General features: G+C 39.0%; 1 long non-coding RNA gene across 3 annotated transcripts in view; it reads right to left on the bottom strand.

The window, feature by feature from the left end:
• Positions 1 to 2,172, bottom strand: part of LOC135303275 (uncharacterized) — a 38,699-nt gene extending 36,527 nt beyond the window's left edge. For all 3 annotated transcript variants that reach the window (XR_010364724.1, XR_010364725.1, XR_010364723.1), the window contains exon 1: positions 2,008 to 2,172. This is a non-coding gene — a long non-coding RNA (uncharacterized LOC135303275). The remainder of the gene's footprint in view (positions 1 to 2,007) is intronic.
• Between the last annotated feature and the right edge of the window lie 16,291 nt (positions 2,173 to 18,463).

Genomic DNA, 18,463 nt, shown 5'->3' with positions numbered 1-18,463 from the left:
TGAAAATTCTGCTTATGCCAGCAATTTGTTATGCTTCCTTTGAGTAATTTTGGGTTTTTCTATACTTGGGGTTCTTCTGTATAAAACCTATTCCTACCTCTTACAGAATTGCTTTTAGAAGTTAACTTTGCCCAGTGAGCAGTCTGCAAGTGAAAAGCATTTTGCTGCTGTTTAAGCACAACTTTTGAAATTTGCTGGGAGGAAAAAATAAACTTGCACAAACACTGCTAGGGACCTTTACGGTTCACAAATGCACACAAACTTTGAAGAAAGAATCAATTATAAAACCACCCAGAAGACAGCAGACTGTCCAAGCAATGGCTGTCAGATAATGCAACTAACTGATGCTGCAGACTCATCATAAATTTAGCAGGAGACAAATGCACTTCCTATTGACCCTTGCTAAATCTTTAAACAAATGTCTTTACAATCTCTTCCAACCCCCTTCAGAGAATCTCATTCCTTTCACTGTTGCACTAAGATGAGTATGACCAAAGGCAAAATGTGTTCAACAAGACCAAAGAAATAACAGTGCACAAGATAGACAAGCCTGGAATATGGCCCAGAAGCTGTTAGCTAGCCTACAGGTTAGGCATGAGCAATTTCAGTTTATATTAACAACCTAGAATTTAATAAAAAGCAAGTAACACCATTGTAATTTATATTTTTGCTTTCTAGATATTTTAAAAAAATCCAAAGAATACTTAAAATTTCTCCCCATTTTCCCCTATTAAGCTAAGAAATAAACCCAAAAAGTAAAACAATTGAGATGCATTGACACACTCAGATATGAAATCACCAAAAATGTCTTTAGACATTGGAGAATCCTGCAAAGAGGATTCCCATGGCTGTATTTTAGTTGATGAGAGCCTAAATTAAGACATAGGTGTCTAACAAGCTGTAACCAGATCCAACAGGCATTCAAGTCAGAAGAGTCAGACTTTTCTTTAATTCCAGAAAAACTAGTCTTGACTGTCACTGGAGAAAAGCTTATAAGCAGAGCTGAGTTGAGAATTCTTAGCAATGTAAACACCACTAAAGGAGAAAATATGGCCAGGTTATTATTGCTACCAGGTGGGAAGAAAAGCAGAGTTAAACATTTCAAAGGAGAAATTTTTCTTCCATTGATTTTTCATTACCTTTTTCCCCTCAGCCAAACGTTGCTATCAGCCTCCATATCCCAGCACCTCTCCTGGCAGCAGGAAGTGGCTGCCAGGTCTAACACTGGCATAGAGCCAACTAAGCAGCCACACTCCATTTTGCCTATGCCTAAAATTAGGGGTAGGACTAAGCAGAAGAAAAATACATATATAATTGCATTATTAAGGAAATAAATGGAAAAAGGTGGGAGGAGAAAAGCAAAGAAAAGCAAAGAAAAGCAAAGAAAAGAAAAAAGAAAAGAAACCCTAAGCTTTGCCTTTTGGAGTAATTGAGCAGTGAATCAGGTTCACTCTCAGGTCTTGTTGAAGCCAGTATTTAATTTCCAGCTGAGCCTAAATGGAGCCAGGATTTCTGGTTCTCTTATGATTTCTTATATGGATATTTTTCATACAAAATATAAACTTCTCCTTGACCAAGGTAGAAACAGTTGTCTTCAAAGACCAAACCTTTGAATTCCAGGTCAGACGAATCCAACATGACACTGGAAATGCTGTTTGCCAGGACTGACATATCAGGTCTGCCCAAAGAGAAATTCAATGGCTTAGTGCCTCCTGTAATGCAATGCAGACACAAGATAGTCACTTAAAACAGGATTATGCATCACAGCACCTGTTCAAAACAGCCACACCACATTAGCAAATTCTTATCATCTAGAGGAGAGAAAAGAATCTAGAATTCAGAATTCATTCCTACTTTAGCAACATCACTATACAAGTACCTGTCCCAGGAGACAGAGCACCTCGAGGCACTCACAGGATCAAGAGAAAAGAAACTCTGATTAAAAGAATATGCTGACAGACTCAGTACCTATCTGCAAATCATATAAACAGTAAACAAATACCGTACTTCAAACACTGCCCAGCACTGCCGTACATTACAGCTGCTGCATGATCAGGTCAGGTGTTTAACTTCATCCTGCCAAGAGAGCTCAGGATCACCCCTGTCTGGAACTGAAGGAGGCAGAGAAATGCACGAGGTGCATGAGAAGCAGGTGTAGACAATGTGAAGTCCCCATCAGAGGCTGGAGAAGGCAGGTTCCCATTTTCACTTGGTTTATGGGTAATTGGTCACCTGCTGGGAGAAGGGACTTTATCCTTTGCACCTGAAAGTTGACTAAAACCCTTCTCACCCCCTGCTCCAGGTGCATTGTGTACCTTGGATCTGTCTTCTCCCTGTCTCCACAAGAGATGTGTCATGTATTTTCTCATATTGATCTGAGAGTATTTGTGTTTCCAGAGTCCTTAGGGGAGAGTTTCTTGCAATTTATATATATATTGCTTTTGCTTTTAATGACTTTTGTGGGATACATATTTTCATCTGCAGCCTCTTCCTATGTTATACTGTTCTGCTTTCCAACCAATATTTCTAAACAGAGCATGTGGTGGTTTTTACTTGCCTTATGCAAATTGCATATTCAAACTTGAGCTGAACAGGAAAGCAGTGCCATGAGGTCAGTGCTCTCACAGAGTGCTGTAAAGATGACAGATAAAAAATATTCGAAGAAAAATCAAGGAACTGATGGTTATTCCCAGCAAGAAAACTTTAATAGGTGACCAAGCATAGCAGAATAAAACAGGGAACACATACTCAGGATTAGTTTTAGGCCCTCAAGTACCAAAAATAATTTTATAAAAGTTTCTGAGGCCTTATTAAGTATTGGCTGCTTAAATAAAAGTGGAAATTGAGATAAAGCATGGCTTTTTAGGGACCAACTCTCCACGATTTTTCATGGCTTTCGAAGGGAAAGTCCCCACACTTGTAAGCAGTTTCATCTTACGAGAATGTAGCCAATGTCAGTGGGTTTAAAGAAGGGTACAGCACCTCTGCATGGTGACTGACCTGCTCCTTTTCCTGAGATTGTGGCATGCATTCAGATTCCCAACTCTGGATAAACCTTTCCATTTCAGCAGAGAAACCATCAAAATCCCCTGGAGAAGGGTAACAGTTTTACACAAACTGCATAGAGGCTGATCATCTGCAGCACCTGGGAACAGGGAATCAGACCTGTGCACCTCAGCCTGGCATTTGTTACTGCCCTGTGGGTAGCAACCCTGTGATCCAGGGCTTTTTTGAACTGCACAGGGCATGAGCATCTCCCAAGTTCCTCACCTGGAGGAGTTTGTAAGACAGCACTGCAAGGCAGGAGCACAACCATGAAGGGAGAATAGCATAAAGTATCCCCTCCTTGGCTTTGAAAGTGTCCTAGTCCCTTTGCAGACAGAAAATGTCCATTTACAAAGCCTGCAGGAGCTCAGCAGGACCTGCACTGTTCTGGAGAGCACAGTGAGGCACACTGACTCCCCAGCAGAGAAACAGAGAAATCACTGAGCCTCTGGGGTGGCTCCTGCTGCTGGTTCAAGCTGCATGATTGTTGAAGCCTCCCCCACTGTGTGTCAGGCTCCGTGAGACCCCACCGAGTCCTGAACTCACCATCAGATGGAAGTCCTTCCCTCTTACCACACTTTGATTCTGTGAGCAGCAGCTGCTCTTATTCCCCAACTTTTGCTGAGTCCAGACTGACTAAGTTACTCATTTCTCGTCTGTTTGAGGTCTCCTCATCACTGCCGACCTCTGCAGCCTGCAGCTCTACAGGTGAGGTTCTGCTGACCTGGGAACCATTTTGCATATTTTCAGTGCAACTCTCAGTTTTCCATAAAGTGCAGCCCGTTGCTTATCCTTCCTCCTGTGCATCTAAAAGCACAACTCACTGGTGTATCTCTCAGCTAAGATTTATGAATAAAACAGTGTTATGAACCTACAACTTGGTTACACCTATGACTCATTTCAAAAGCCTCTCAAGTGGAGTGGCCCAATTAGCAGGTACCTGTGCAGTTTCCTGTGGTTCACATCTGTTAGACACTTTAGAAAAGTAGAGTCTTGCTGCAATATCATCAGAGCAGCCTCTTACTGTAAGGCTGAAACACAGGGGTTTTTCTTTGGAGTCTGATTTTCTGTCCTTGAAACACCGTATGTTCTGCTTCCTCTATGCAGTGTCACACGTCTCCCTAACATGGATTTTGTCCTACTGCTGAGTCAAGCAGATGTGAGAGCCTCATGCAACTTCACAAAAAATCAAGAACAGCCACTTGTGTTAAAATACCTGGAGTTTTTTATGTGTTCTCAAGCAGTGTCCCCTCAGAGTCAGCAGGAAAAGCAGACAGGCTAATGCTGGGGCACCATTTACAACATTCATGTCACATTACTGTTGTCCCCAGAGCAGAAGATTCTCAAGGATACTGTGGGTGTACACAATACCCATGACATGACACAAAGCAAAAAATCATTTCACAGGTCATTAAAACTCTCAGCATTAAGGCATTTTTTTTTCTTTATATGTAGTAAATTTAGAAATTTCAAGAGATTTCACATATTTAAGTCTTTCTTAAGTCTTATTTAAGGATTTGATTATTCTCTTCCTGCAAAGAAAGCTGAGAAATCAACTTTGAGCAGGTCCAGCACTGGAGGAGAAAATTTTGGTTCCAAAACAGCAAGTAGGCTTGCATGCCTCCAAGCTCTTGATCTTCCCCTTTGACACGAGCTGCACTGGAGATGCCATTCACTATTCAGGTGAACTAACTGCTAAAACACAACCAAAGAACAGTTTCCAAAAAGACTCCTCTCTCAGGAACTGTCGTGACTACAGTCTCGCTGCTCTTCCTATTCAGATAAATCCAGAAATCTCTGTCCAGTCTTTAACCCTTAACTGCACATCTAGAGCTCAATACCTTTGGGATGACAAAACTCCTCAAAAGCCCTGGACTAGCTATTGTAGTATATCACTTCTCACAGGATTTGAAATTTTACATTTCCTCACGATGGCAGAAGCATTTGCCTTTTTTAGTGCCATGATACATTGTTTAGACAACCTCATTTACTGTCAGGCAGTTCTCTTTATTATGAATAGTTTCTGAATCCCTCATTTTACTTTGATTTGAAAAGCTAGGGATGTGCCCATAAATTATGCTAAAGCCCTATCTAATGCTCAGATTTTTTAGCCATCAAATCTTCATCAGTCTCAACCTCTTTGCTTTCTGAATCAGAATATAACCACAACACCCTGGAGAATGTAAGGTGAAGATTTATGTTAGGTGGCTTAGGTGCACAAGATAGTCTGCAAAATGCTCCTGAGAAACAAAGCAACCCCAGGCAGAATTCTCTGCAGCCACAGAATTCTCTGCAGCTTTCTTAGTTATTTCTGTGGGCCAGTATTTTGCAGTGCAGATGTACTGGCAGTTCCAAGCAAAAATGCTTTGCATACTGGGCCCAGGCTTTGTCTGTGTTCTGTTAGCTGTTGAATCCTTTGTGCATGCTTATATTCTCCATAAAATCCAGCACTGCCCCTGGCTGGATGCTCCTCAGCTCTTATGGCAACTCCCCGCCTCTTCATCTGCTCCTTCTCTTCCCGCTGCAGAGAGCTCTGATTGCAGCGAGCCTCTCTCTTTGCAGGTGGCATTGCTCTAGTAAGATGGCTACATGCAGAAAGTCATGTCCCCACATGTTCATATCTGCATCCTTAGCACTGTAACTCAGATGAGAGTTTTGTTTAGCCGTACAGTGAACAGGAAGAGGCACAAGCTGAAATCTGTAACAGAAATACCGATTGGGTTTCACAAATGCTACTATGTGTCCTTTGCCACAGGGACAAGAGAATTCTTTAGTAATTTATCCACACTTTCCTGGCTATCACAACTCAATTCCTCCTAATTTTGAAGCTCTATGCAAAGATCTGGGACATTTAGGGACGTGCAATTATAAATAGAGTCAGCCCATCTTGACCTGAGGCAAACTCCCTTGAAGGGCAGCCACAGAGCAGAACTGATGGCTCTCATCAGTCACACACGCCCGTTACAGCAGAGCTGCGCAGAGCAGGAGGCTTTGCTCCAGCCTCCTGCACCTCTGCTGAACATCATCCTCGCTAACACACATACTTGTAGGGAACTTTTCAATGGTTAAAGTCACAGCTGTAAAGGCTCCTGACCATGGAAATACATATCTGTCATGGTCTTTAATAGCTATGTTTTTTCTATCTACCCTGAGCTTTGAATTGCTTATGTACAATCCAAAATAACTTAAGTAATGTACAATTAAATATAAACTATTTAAATCAGTTTGGGAGAGCAACCAAAAAAATGTAATTATTATTTAACTTTCATGCAGTTAAAATGTTAAAGCCAGGTATGAACCTTTTGATATTCTTAAAGGATTAAATTCTGTATTTATATTTATCAGTCTTGCAAAATAAGACATCAATATAAGGTTATTTTCCATCTACTCAAAAAAATCTCAGGTAGAAAAATTGTCAATTCATCTTTCTTCAAGATATTGCTCCCCCCTTTCAGTTATCCCCAGAACTCCCCTGGAGGGAAATAACACTTAGGTTCTGTCTTCTTAACTTGCCTGATTTACATAACTCTAATGATATTTAAGTGCCTTTGGCTGCACTTTCCTTCCTTTTCCTCGTTTCTTTACTCCCAAACTCTCAAGGCAGATGAAGTAACAGTTGGCAGCATCTTGCTCATTACAGCATTGCCTGTGCTGTTCTGAGTCACGCCACCATGGCTGCAGCTGGCTGAGCAGCTCCAGTCCTCCCAATAATTCCAGCGTTCCCCTGGAAAGACCCTTCTGGATAAGTGTCCTTTGCAAATGGGGGAAAAGAGCTCTTCTTTGGAGTCACATGTTTCTCCCAGGAGCAAGGGCTGGAGGAAAGCAGAGAGGTGAAGAAGATCAGGGCAGTTCTGTCTCAAGCTTGACCTCTTCACTTGGATGAGTGGTGGGAACACATCCTGTGAGCCTTTCATCTGCACAGTCTATGTCAGATATAGAAAACACAGACATCACTCGGCACAACAAGGCCAGAGAAGAGAAAAATTACAACTAACACCGATAAAAAATAACAGGACTGAAGTGATGCAGAAGAGGACAGATTTGAGTTTGGGAGTTGAATTTATAGTTTAGGGATGGGCAGACATAGTGTTGAAGAGTTCCTGCAGACAGGATGAAAGGAATCTTGTTAAAGACAAGAAATCTCTCACACTTGCTAAGGTTAAAGTGTGGGGTAGCCACCACAAATTGTGTCTTTTAGGAATGAACATATATTTCAATATTCATGGTCATCAACTGATAATTGACCTTCCTTGTTATTCACCTTTCCTTTCTTTTCCTATTTAGATTTTCTCTCTATTTTATTTTTTCTCTGCACAAAAAAAATTGAAGTATGGGAAACAGAAATAACTGCTTTTCTTCACTGCTCCTCTGATAGTCCATATGGGGAAGGAAAAATAGAAACCATTCCTGTCAGTCCCAAAGTTGTGCCGGCAGTCAGACATATACACAATTTCTGCTCTCTGTCTTCCTAAAAAGGGACTGGAGTCCTCACTGCACACCCGGGCAGAAGATGTAGATGACAATCCCTGACTCATGAGCCCTTGTGGTCGTCTCTGAAGTGATGGTTTCCAAATGAATATGTGGACCACTACTGATATTTAAACTTTTTGCAGGGCATTGCAAAACATCCTCAAAAATGCCTAAAAACTATTTTAATCTCTGCTGTCTTCCTTTCCTTTTGTCTGTGACAGCCACATGCCACCTTCTGCACTGATGCCTGATGCACTCTGCTGTCACCATGATCAAGAACAGCTCTCTCTGCATGATGGAAATCCAAGCAAACTGCATTCAGGAATACCTGAACTGTTGAACTCTTTGCTTCACACAGAATAGGCAAGTGCAAGAAGTGCAAGTTCTTATCCAGGATCTTCTCAAACAAGAATACCATTAAAACAGAAAAGCTGTCAGAATCACTTAGGTTCCCATGTGATCTCCTATCACTAGTCTCAGTGTTCTTAATAACTCCTACCCTCTTTTTTTTTTCAAATGTGTATTTCCCAGGAAATATTTTGCAAAAGTATACAATGTTATTTTTGTTAAACCAAAAGTAAAAATTTACTCTTTCACTGCTTTCAGACAACTAATAAAAATGCTTCTTTCTAACAGAAAATGACAGTCTTTCATGTAAAAAACTAATAAAGGTAGAGATTAATACATTCCTTTTATAGGTCACAGTACCATCTTCTAAATATTTGTGAGGACTGGACTATTTTTTGTGATTACATTTAACCAATAAAATCCTTTGAAAGGCAAATCCATCTGCCTCCAAAGTTAAATGGGAACAAGACCCTTCAGGGTGTTTATGTTATTACCTTTTTGGCTATTGTGAGTTTACTATTAGGTTTAGAATAGATCAGTGTGGATATATATATTTTTATATTTGAGAAGAAATCTGTGCCATACCAACGTACAGTTGGTACAATAATGGCAGAATTATCTTGCGATCAACCCCATATACTAGGGTGTAAGCTTGAAGCCATAACTAAAACCATCTGTCACACTGTGTGCTGCAAGAGGGAGTGCTCCCTGGCACACAGACAAAATGTCCCAAAGGATGTATCTATGGCTCCCAAGTTTGTTATGCAGACTTTAAATCTCTTTACCTGCCCACCAACACATTGTGATCTGCTGATCTTTTTTTCCAAAAATTAAATGATACAACCTTTTAATGATCTTTGCACTGCTGTATGTGCCTAGGTTAAGATGAAACCCCTGCATTATGAAAAATATTGTTTTGTTTTTAAAATATGGTGCTCTTAACAGACAGTAATTACATCCTTACATATCTTTGGTTATCCCTGGATCACCCACCCTGTAATCTCCACAGCTCTTATTTTAAAATTGAAGCATTTTCTCCATTTCTTTCTCCCAGAGGAACACCCTTTTTGTAACAGCAAAGGGAAAGATGCTTCCTGTGTACAGATGCCACCAATCCCTGTAAATACATGAGAAATCTTAATGTCCAGAATTATAACTAATCTAGGCAAAAGTTCTCAATAAAAATATCAACTCATGTCCCACCTCAGACTTTTTCCTCCTCCCATTTCATGCCATCTTTTTGGAATTAACAGAAGCCATCTTCATGCTTTTGCAGCGATCCTTAAGCCTCCAGCACCCTCTTGGCTTTCCCATTGTGCAGCCTGGTCAGTGCCCTGCTCGTACCGAACCGTCCGACCCCGCACCAGTGTCATTTTCTGTCACAGCTAACACAGCTCAGAGAGAAGGGTCTCTGGACCTAGAAAACATTATAACAGTAGAAAGATAGCACAGGAGACCCAGTCTCTGTTGAGCATATGGTTTTGACCCACATGGACTTCCACCTCTGCAAAAAAAAAAGTAAAAATACTCTGACAGACCTACTAGTATGTGCCTTCAGGTATAGTCTTATATCTTCTCAAAAAAAAAAATAAAAATCAATCCAGTTATTATTTCAGGAACTGGCTAAATTCCATCCTGTCCTACTACAATGCCTCTGCATTTTCATTTAAAGACTTGTTTCTCTTTCATTTCCAGTGCCCATTTTTTAAGCAGCTGCAGTGGAACATGGCAGAAATGTATGCCCATTTGTAAGCATGGGAAGTGAAGAAAATCTCTAAACCCCTGTGGGATGCATGTTACTGTGACAATGGAAGACACAGAGATATTTTTAACAACTTTCTGTTTTGTAATTAGGGAGCAGGATTTTTTACTTCCTTTTATTTCATTTTCAGAGCAGTATTGTAATAAATATCTTCCCCTGTCGCTTTTGTTCCTGGAACTGCAGCATCATACAAGCCCAGCAGGACAAAGTGTTCTTGTGAAAAACTGATTTATTCTCTCATCTCTGACAATCTAAGATGGAAGGATTAAGTGATGATCCTCTGATCTTCCTTTTCCCTTGCCTCCATGCATACACTTTGCTCTTGCTAGCTTGCTGACCAGTCTTCAAATATATTGCTTGAATGGCCCCATTCCATTAGGGAGCTGACATCTCTCCCTTTAGAGTGTTATTAATATCAGTCCTTGAAAGCATTTAACCAATGACAATCTAACATTAGCTCACAATGGGATTTAAAGACATTACAGTTCATTAATTTATGGTTTAATGCTGCCTTCTTCCAATCTGTTGCCCTTTCTCATTACAAATGGCAAAAAAACAAGCTATAAAGTCCACAGTATCCTGCATAAAATGCTGCATAAGGGCTTCATTTATTTGTTTACTGGTATGATTGAAACACACAAATCCTGTTCCTGTTTTACAAGTCAATTGCAAAAGAATAACTGCTGTTGTCTGGCAGATACTATTTTTGTTTCACTTTTCCTCTTCTGACAATTTTTCTTCCTGCACAGTCAATTTACATATTATATTTTCCACTCCTATAAAATATTAGTAAAATATGAGAATCATAAGACATTCTAATCAAGCTGAATTCAATAAATAGAACAATGTTGTTTAAAATTTTTGCTAGGATCTTCCTGGGAAGGATAGATTAGTAGTTACAACTGATTTAAGACATGCAGACAGGATGATGTAGAGTTCTGTCATAACTCTAGTTCTTTGCAAAATTGGATCAATGTAATTGAGCTTTAATTGTTCAAAGAAAACATAAAGAACAAAAATATGTCAAAATATATTTCTTGGGATTCAGAATAAAATATTCCATGTCTTCATTTCATGGTCTGTACTTTGAAGAGTGCTTCCTGGCAAGCAGGAGAGCAGCTGTGCTGCCAAGGTCCTGGGAGCCTTGGTGGATGCTCTGCTGGACAGCGTGTGCTGCCAGTAAGGAAAGCCAACAATTTCCTGGGCTGTGTCAGCAGCAGCAGCAGCACAGATAAAGGGAAGTGATGAACTGCCTCTGCTATGCACATGTTGGACCACAGCTACAGGGCTGTGTCCAGGCTTGGTCTGCCAGGAAAGAAGATGAGCGAGTTCAGCAGAGGGTCATCAGGATGGTCGGGGGCTGCTTGTCCTGGGAGGAGAGGCTGAGGAAGCTGTGCTTGCTCAGCTGGAGAAGCAGGGATTTCAGGAGACCTACAGCAGCAGCAGCCTGTCTACACCCTTAGGAGGTTATGGGAAAGAGCCTTCCTTTTCACAGTGCTGCACGCTGGGATGACAATGGGCATAAGCTGGAACCACAGAAGTTCAGAACAGATATAAGGAAAAACCTTTCTCCATGAGAGCAGTCAAACAGCAGAAGAAGCTGCCCAGAGAGGCTGTGCTGCCTCCCTCCTCTGAGGATTGCAAGGCTCAACTGAGTGTTCCAGTCCAACCACAGCTGACCCTGTGGAGAAGAAGGTGGAACTGGAGATCTCCTGTGCTTCTTTCCAGTCCAAATTGTCCTGTCATACTATAAACTTAACTGACTTCTGCTCCCAAATCCTTTTATACACATGCTACTGATAAGACTCTGGGGAAGCAAGGCCTGGCACTAAGACTAAATCTATCTGATAAAGCAGTAAGATACTACGGTGTTTCAAGATCAGAAAAAGGATGAATCTATCCTTGACTACAGAGTGTCTTTTTTCTCCTAATGTCTTCATTAAGTCTTGTGTATAATTGTTCTACTAAAGCTTTAGATATCAAAACTCACTCCTTTTTCCAATTCTGCAGTGTTTGAATTCTGGAGTTAATAACCTTTTATTATGAAAATTAACAAGGAAAGCCAGAGATTATTGTATGGTCTGACTGTAACCTCGTGATATATGAGTATGTTAATATAAGAATTAGCAATGACAATCATAGGGTCAGAGACAGAACATGATTCCTGAATTAAGATGCTTACTTGAAGATAGCCAAGAGTTTTTAGCCTGGTATGAAAGCATTAAAAAACCCTGATGAATCAATGTTACTTATATATATATATTTTTAAAACATATTTTGCATTTAAGTAAGCCCCTAATTGATATAAATCACACTTGCCAAAACTAAATAAAGATAATATTTTGGCTGCAGGAATGAGTTTATTCAGAAGATTTAGAAGGGAAAAAAAATATGAGTCATGATATGGAACATTTGTGTAACTCTGTCCCATTCATAAAGTGTCAACTCTGCTCAATCCTTACGTTGCTCCACAAGGAATCAATGACATGCACTGCTTAATAGGAAGGGTTTTTTTACCTAATAAAAATAAGCAGAATATGTGCGTGGACAGCTTGGAGCAATCTCTTATGTCTTCCAGTACCTTAACAAGAATGGACTCTAACACAGCTTTCATTGCCCTTATTACTGGTTTTCTTGCTGTTTATTGTCTCCTCTTCGGATTGAAGCACACAGGTGTAATGAATAATTTATGATATTACACATTTACTCTTACAGAAAACGCGGACCATCAACATGTCCACATCAGTGATAAAAATGGATAAGCAGATCCACTAGAAAGTGATAAGCAGAAAACGCTTACAGAGCTTCACCAAAATCAGCCATCCATCCTTCATAACTGTCCTGTGCTGCTCTTGACAGGCCACTAATGCTTTAAGAGCCAGAGCTACTCACATCCATCACTGCTGTGGGTGCTCTGACCAGGCCAATTTCCTTTGAAGTTTTGAAGTCTATGAATATAGCAAATGTGAGACAGTAAAACGGGAACTTTTTATTTTATTTTTTTTTTTAGTAAAGGCCTGTCTGTCCAGAGAAACCTGGGAAGACATTACAATGAGGGTACTAAGTCTATCAGGCTGTCTTTGCTTACCCCCTAACAGCTTTACCACATATGGATTTTTTTCTTCATTAATGACTCTGAGGGATGTTTTCTATGAAAAAGAGATGGCTGCAGAAGAACAGGAATTAGAGAATTAGGTTTCTGTACATATGCATCATCAGTATTCCTCAGTATTCATCTCTCATCAGACACTAGAAGACTAATGTGTTTTTTTAGACAGAAGTATTTTTTTTTAACTTGAAACCAATTACTGATTAAACAGTAGATAGAAAAATGGTGCAGTGAATTGATCATTTTTAATCAGATGCAGGCTAGAGAAGTATGGATTATTCAAGCTTAGTTGATGCTTCTATTGAAAATAAAATGCAAAGTTGGTTACATATCCAGAGTAGAAAAGGTTCAGTACTGAAAAAATAAAAGGTTTTTCCTTGCAGTATTGTTCCATAAATACTCAATCAATTTCTCCCCATAAAAGTGAATTCAGAGTACTGGAAATAGGAAATTAAATTTGTTTTAAGTTGCTGACTCAGATCTGATGAGTTTGGTACTGATTCAACCATTGCTACCAATCTAATTTTGCACTACAAAAAAGAAGTATTACCTTTGTCATTAGTTTTTAAAAATGTCAAAGAATTAATACTTTGCATTGTTATAATAACTGCTTTTCAGAAAGAACTTAGTGTTGGCAAAGACAAATATAATAAAGCTCATATTTTCTTTCAGGATTAGGCATCGTGCAAGGAGAAATACTAAAGAATACTCATGGGCTTGTTGAAGGTTATTTAAGGTGTCTGTAGCAGAGCAAGGAACAGCACTCACACATTCTGATTTCCCCACCCTGTGCTTTTCCTACCAGGTCATCCTGACTGAAATTTTGTTATCTCTGCTTCTGTGCAATCTGGAAAACATTCAATGCAGAAATTCTCTGCTTCATAGAAAAAAGGAGAAATTCTCTGCTTCACAGAGAAACATACACCAGGATGCTCCAGTGAAAAAAGTCAACACAGCACAGCCATCTGCCTCCATCCTCCAGTGCTACAAAAGCAGCAAGGTCCACAATCCTTCTGAACCTTCCCAGTTCAGTTCAGACTGCCCCTGCTCTTCTTGCAGTGAAGTTACTGACCATGTGTTCCCTAACATGCCGTACATTACATGAATTAATAATTCAATGGAAAAAAAAAGTAGTTACTCATTTATTTGTGACTAACAAATCAAAAGTAAAATTATATATATATATATTTATATATATCTATACACATATATGCACATATATATATATATATGAAGAGGAGAAAGTCAACAGTGAATAAAGTGAGTATGAAAAGGATTTAGGACTTTAAGTTTCTTTTCATCTAGGATTCCTACACAAGTCACATTGACTTAAATGCTCTTAGATGCATAAAAAAATCTACATGCAAGATGCAACAGAGTTAAATGTGATAATTATTTTCCAACCTTGGCCTCATGTTTTATCTTGCTATCAATACAGCATTGCCTGATTTCTTCATCTCCCCTGAGATGGAACATTAAGCTAGAAATACCCAGTACCACTTTCAGGACTATTGTTCTTCTGAAGCATTTTTACAAGAGGAAATGTGAACAATCTGCCAGCCAGGAAAACCAGGTACCACAGCAAAACCAGAACTTCATGGTCAGGTGCAGATGAAAATCTTGAAGCAAATGCCTAAAGGAATACACACAAAGAAAATTCATTTTAAATACAAAGTTTACTGATTTTTATGCTGAATTTATGCATCTGGAGAAATGTATAAAGTGATAGCAAAGGATATTTACTACTATTAAAATTCTTCTTTAAAGAAAACTGCAAAATTTTAACCACCTTTTGAGTCTCAAATAGAGTATCTCAAAACTTTCTGCTAGAATGAAGTACTAATCTGTAGAGCTCCCTAGACTTTTTGGTTGAAAATTAAGGTACAGCAATTACCATTATGTTTTCCTTTCATGAGTTAGAATAACAATTATGAATCATCAGGTAGAATATAGTTTACTCAAATGATATTATCAATGAGGATTTCATTTTCATAACCACCTAGGAAACATAACACTACTTTAAAGAACAAATTACCAATTTATAAGTATAAAATTAATTAAAATATGAGAGCATTAACATTTTTAAAATACAAAAAATTATTTAAAGTTTCTAGAACTTCGGATGATGGTTTGCCTTTTTGTTGTAATGTGGAAAGATTCTAACTCTCTGTCCCTTCTGATAGGTCATTTTTCCTCTAATGTATTTCACAATTTATGTGAAATACATGTTATAAATAAATCAACCAACAACTTCCATAGGTTTAAATAACTTGAAATTACCTGTTCTCTCTATCAAATATATATATTTTCATGCCACTGCAATACTGTGTCCCTTCAAAACTCATTTTATCCTGAAGCAACTTTTTTACTAAATGTTTTGTTACTAGAATGTTTCTAATAACACCTTTTTTTATAATGTATGAAAAAAAAAATCATTGGAAAAGCTGAACCGTGAACACAAAACCTCATGACATAATGACTTGATTCAAAGGTAAATTAAAACAAAGACTTGATGACAATATTTTGGCATAAGTGTAATTCTTATCTAGAAAACTCATCAAAGGGAACACTTCAAATTTATTTCATGCACTAGTGTGCATTTGGCTTGAAAGATTTCTTACTTTGCCTTCAATGAATAAAATTTCAGTAACTTCGTATGGCTACTGGTGGTTTTGTGATTTGACTGAGGAACACAAATTTAGTGTGACAGCTAAGAGGAACTGGGTCTCCTCCACCCTCACCCATGTTCTCTCCCACTTGCAAGCACTGATCACTCAATCCTCTGTTTGTAAAATAGTTATATTCTGAAGAGAAAATCTGAATTCTTTGATTTTTTCCTAATAAGTTTAACTCCCTGAAGCAGCTCATTGTAGAATACTGAGAGACTCAGTAACGAGCTGAATGAGGCTGGTAGGAACTAATGAGGCTTGCAGGAACTAATCTAGTTCTATCTCCCATTCTTAATTCTCTTTGTTTCTTAAAGTTTGGGAAACTTGCTCAGCCCATTCCTATCTCAAATGTAGCAGGTGAAACAATGTTTTCCTCATTTCTACAGATATGGGCAGACTGCAGAAACCTGCTAAGTGATGATTTTGCTGAGGTTCAGATTAAGCTTCATTGCAGCTGTACATATAAAGACTTTAGTGAATTGTCACAAAATGGATTAAAATGTGTTGGTATATTTAAAATGCTAAATTCCAAATTACAGCAATAGGATTGAAATTTGGGAATATTTAAGAGAAAATGTTTGACTTGTTTCAATTAATACTGCTTCCAGTGATAATTTCTAAAATTAAACCTTTGTCCCTGAGTTCTCATTCTGCCCCTTCTTTCCATTTCAGATGACAACAATATCCCACCCATGCATCTGATCCACTCTCTCTCCTAGTTCTATGCTGGGCCATATTCCAAGTCTCTGTCCCTACAGAGGTGCCCAGGGACCATGCTAACTGTACCAGAGAAAATCCAGGGCCAACAGTCCACACACACAAGAAGAGCTCACTTTATTCTACCAGGGCAGAAATCAGAGGGCTTTTAACAACCATCATAGGACAGTGCAATCACCCCCCAAAGAATAGGAAACCTACTTATTGCAGAACTACCATTTTCTGCTCAGACTGCCAAGCACAGATCTGCAGCCTTCTTTCCCTCAGGAAAATATACTGGAGGATGTACATTTAAAGAAACAGGCCAGATTTCCCTGTGCATGCCCTATGAGAACAGAAACAAATCACAGGCATGATTTCTACCTCCCCCAGACAGGATTAGAGAGAAGCACTTGTGCTGTTTCCCAGATTAACGTGAAGGAATATCAGCTCTGACTGGAGTGCTAGCACCATGCCTGGAGCAGAACAGGTTACCAACCCGGTGACTCTTAGCTCCAGCCAAGAAAACATGCAGGGAATGATTCACCATCCTCCCAGGAAGTCACTGTGCTGCAAAAAATTAAATTTCAACAGAATTAACTCAGTGTGTAAGTCTCACACTACCTGGACATACAGGGCTCAGTTTCACCCTCATTAATAGTTTCCACTCCCTTGATTAAAGGGGTGTCTGGTGTTAGCTGCCCTTAAGCCACAATTAAAAAGCCTTTTACATTTAGTCAGTTATTTGATAACATAGAGAATTTTTCTCTGTTAAGAGACCTATTCATAAAGATCTAATACATAACAAAACCAGGCTTCATTAGTCTTTATGTAAGGATACACCTTTAAATTCAACCTTTAATCAGAGGATATAAAAATGTCTTACAAGAGCAGATGAGAATTATTATGCAGTACCAGAATTTGGAGGAGCTCAGGTGTGGGGTCCGTAACGATTTTTCAGCATCGTGTTTCAGTGGAAAAAGCAGAGACTAAATGAAGGTTTCCTGACACTCAGGATCTTTACATCAGCTATTCTATTAAACCACTTCTCTGTTCCCTGTGTGGTCTGCAACATGGAGCAGAAAAAGGAATAAGGCAAACAGTCACCTTCCTGGAGTCTGACAGGTTACCATGGCTCATCCGAGCCACACTCTGTGAATTTACCCTTATTCTGCCCTCAATATGAGGGAATCTGATCCAGTTTAAGATTCCTTCAATGCTGACTAAACTGAATCAAATTTACTTTATGATTGCCATGGGCTAAGAGCAAACTCATAAATAGTACTGAAATCTGGCAGTATGTGGTAGCTTGGTAACCTGCTTTCTTGGTAACTCAGCTACCTGATAAACCTTATCTTTTGATGAGGTATATCTCACTCTGCTCAAGACCTAAAAAACCTTGACAAACTACTGATATCATTTATATTGAGTGATTACTGACTTATCTTTAAGTGGTCACTATTTTAATTAGTGAGTTAATGTCTTTCCAAATTACAAAATGCATTTATAATGTACTTATAATGAGTATATCGTATACATAAAAATAAAATGTGCCCTATATCCATCATCACATCACAGAAATGGGCAGCCCCAGATTTTTCATGTCCCTTCATCTTGCAGCCTTGCAGAGTGTAAAAAATCAAGCAGGATATACAACAAAAATATTTGAATATTCAAAATATTTATGTAGCAGACAAGACATGAAAGCAGATTTCCCCTCCTGCTCTCTAATTCATTCAATTTTGCCTTCTGGAACCTGTTTTACTTTCTGTACTAAAGAATATCAAGAGCTATTTTCTAACTGGTCCATTTCAATCTGCAATATAAAATACCTATTACCCACAGTGTCAGACTGTAGAGGACTCTCCAGGGAAAATCCTATTTCTTGAGCTACAGACTGGACAAGGAACTAGAGCACACATTACTGTGGCTAACGCAGGCAGACTGAACAGGATAAAGTTTATGACAGGATGAGCTGGACTACTCAGCTACATGATACTCTCTATGAGCAAACACAAACACAAACAGATGCCACAAGAAAACACATTTCTGTTTGTGCAATAACAGCAGATGGAGGATTGTTGTGGAGCCTGCAAGGTAGGGCATTCATTTAATATAGATTCATACTTGCTGATCATGCTCATGCTTACTTCATATCACCTCATCTGGTGTTTCTCTTACCCTAGTTTTTGCTTGGAATCATAAGAGTGAATATTTTAATGTGCTAATCCTCTAGAGACAAGCACAGACAGAATAGTTTCCCATCGCTTTAATTATTGGATAGCACACTGTCTGGAGTTCTCAACAGCCACAGTTTCTGTTTATTGGAAAACCTTTAACTCTCTGTGAGGAGGATCATTATCT

The sequence above is a fragment of the Passer domesticus genome, chromosome 6, assembly GCF_036417665.1.
Source record: "Passer domesticus isolate bPasDom1 chromosome 6, bPasDom1.hap1, whole genome shotgun sequence".
In the NCBI taxonomy this organism is placed as follows: domain Eukaryota; kingdom Metazoa; phylum Chordata; class Aves; order Passeriformes; family Passeridae; genus Passer; species Passer domesticus.
The sequence above is the reverse complement of the archived record's forward strand: the minus strand, read 5'-3'. Positions and strand labels throughout refer to the sequence as shown.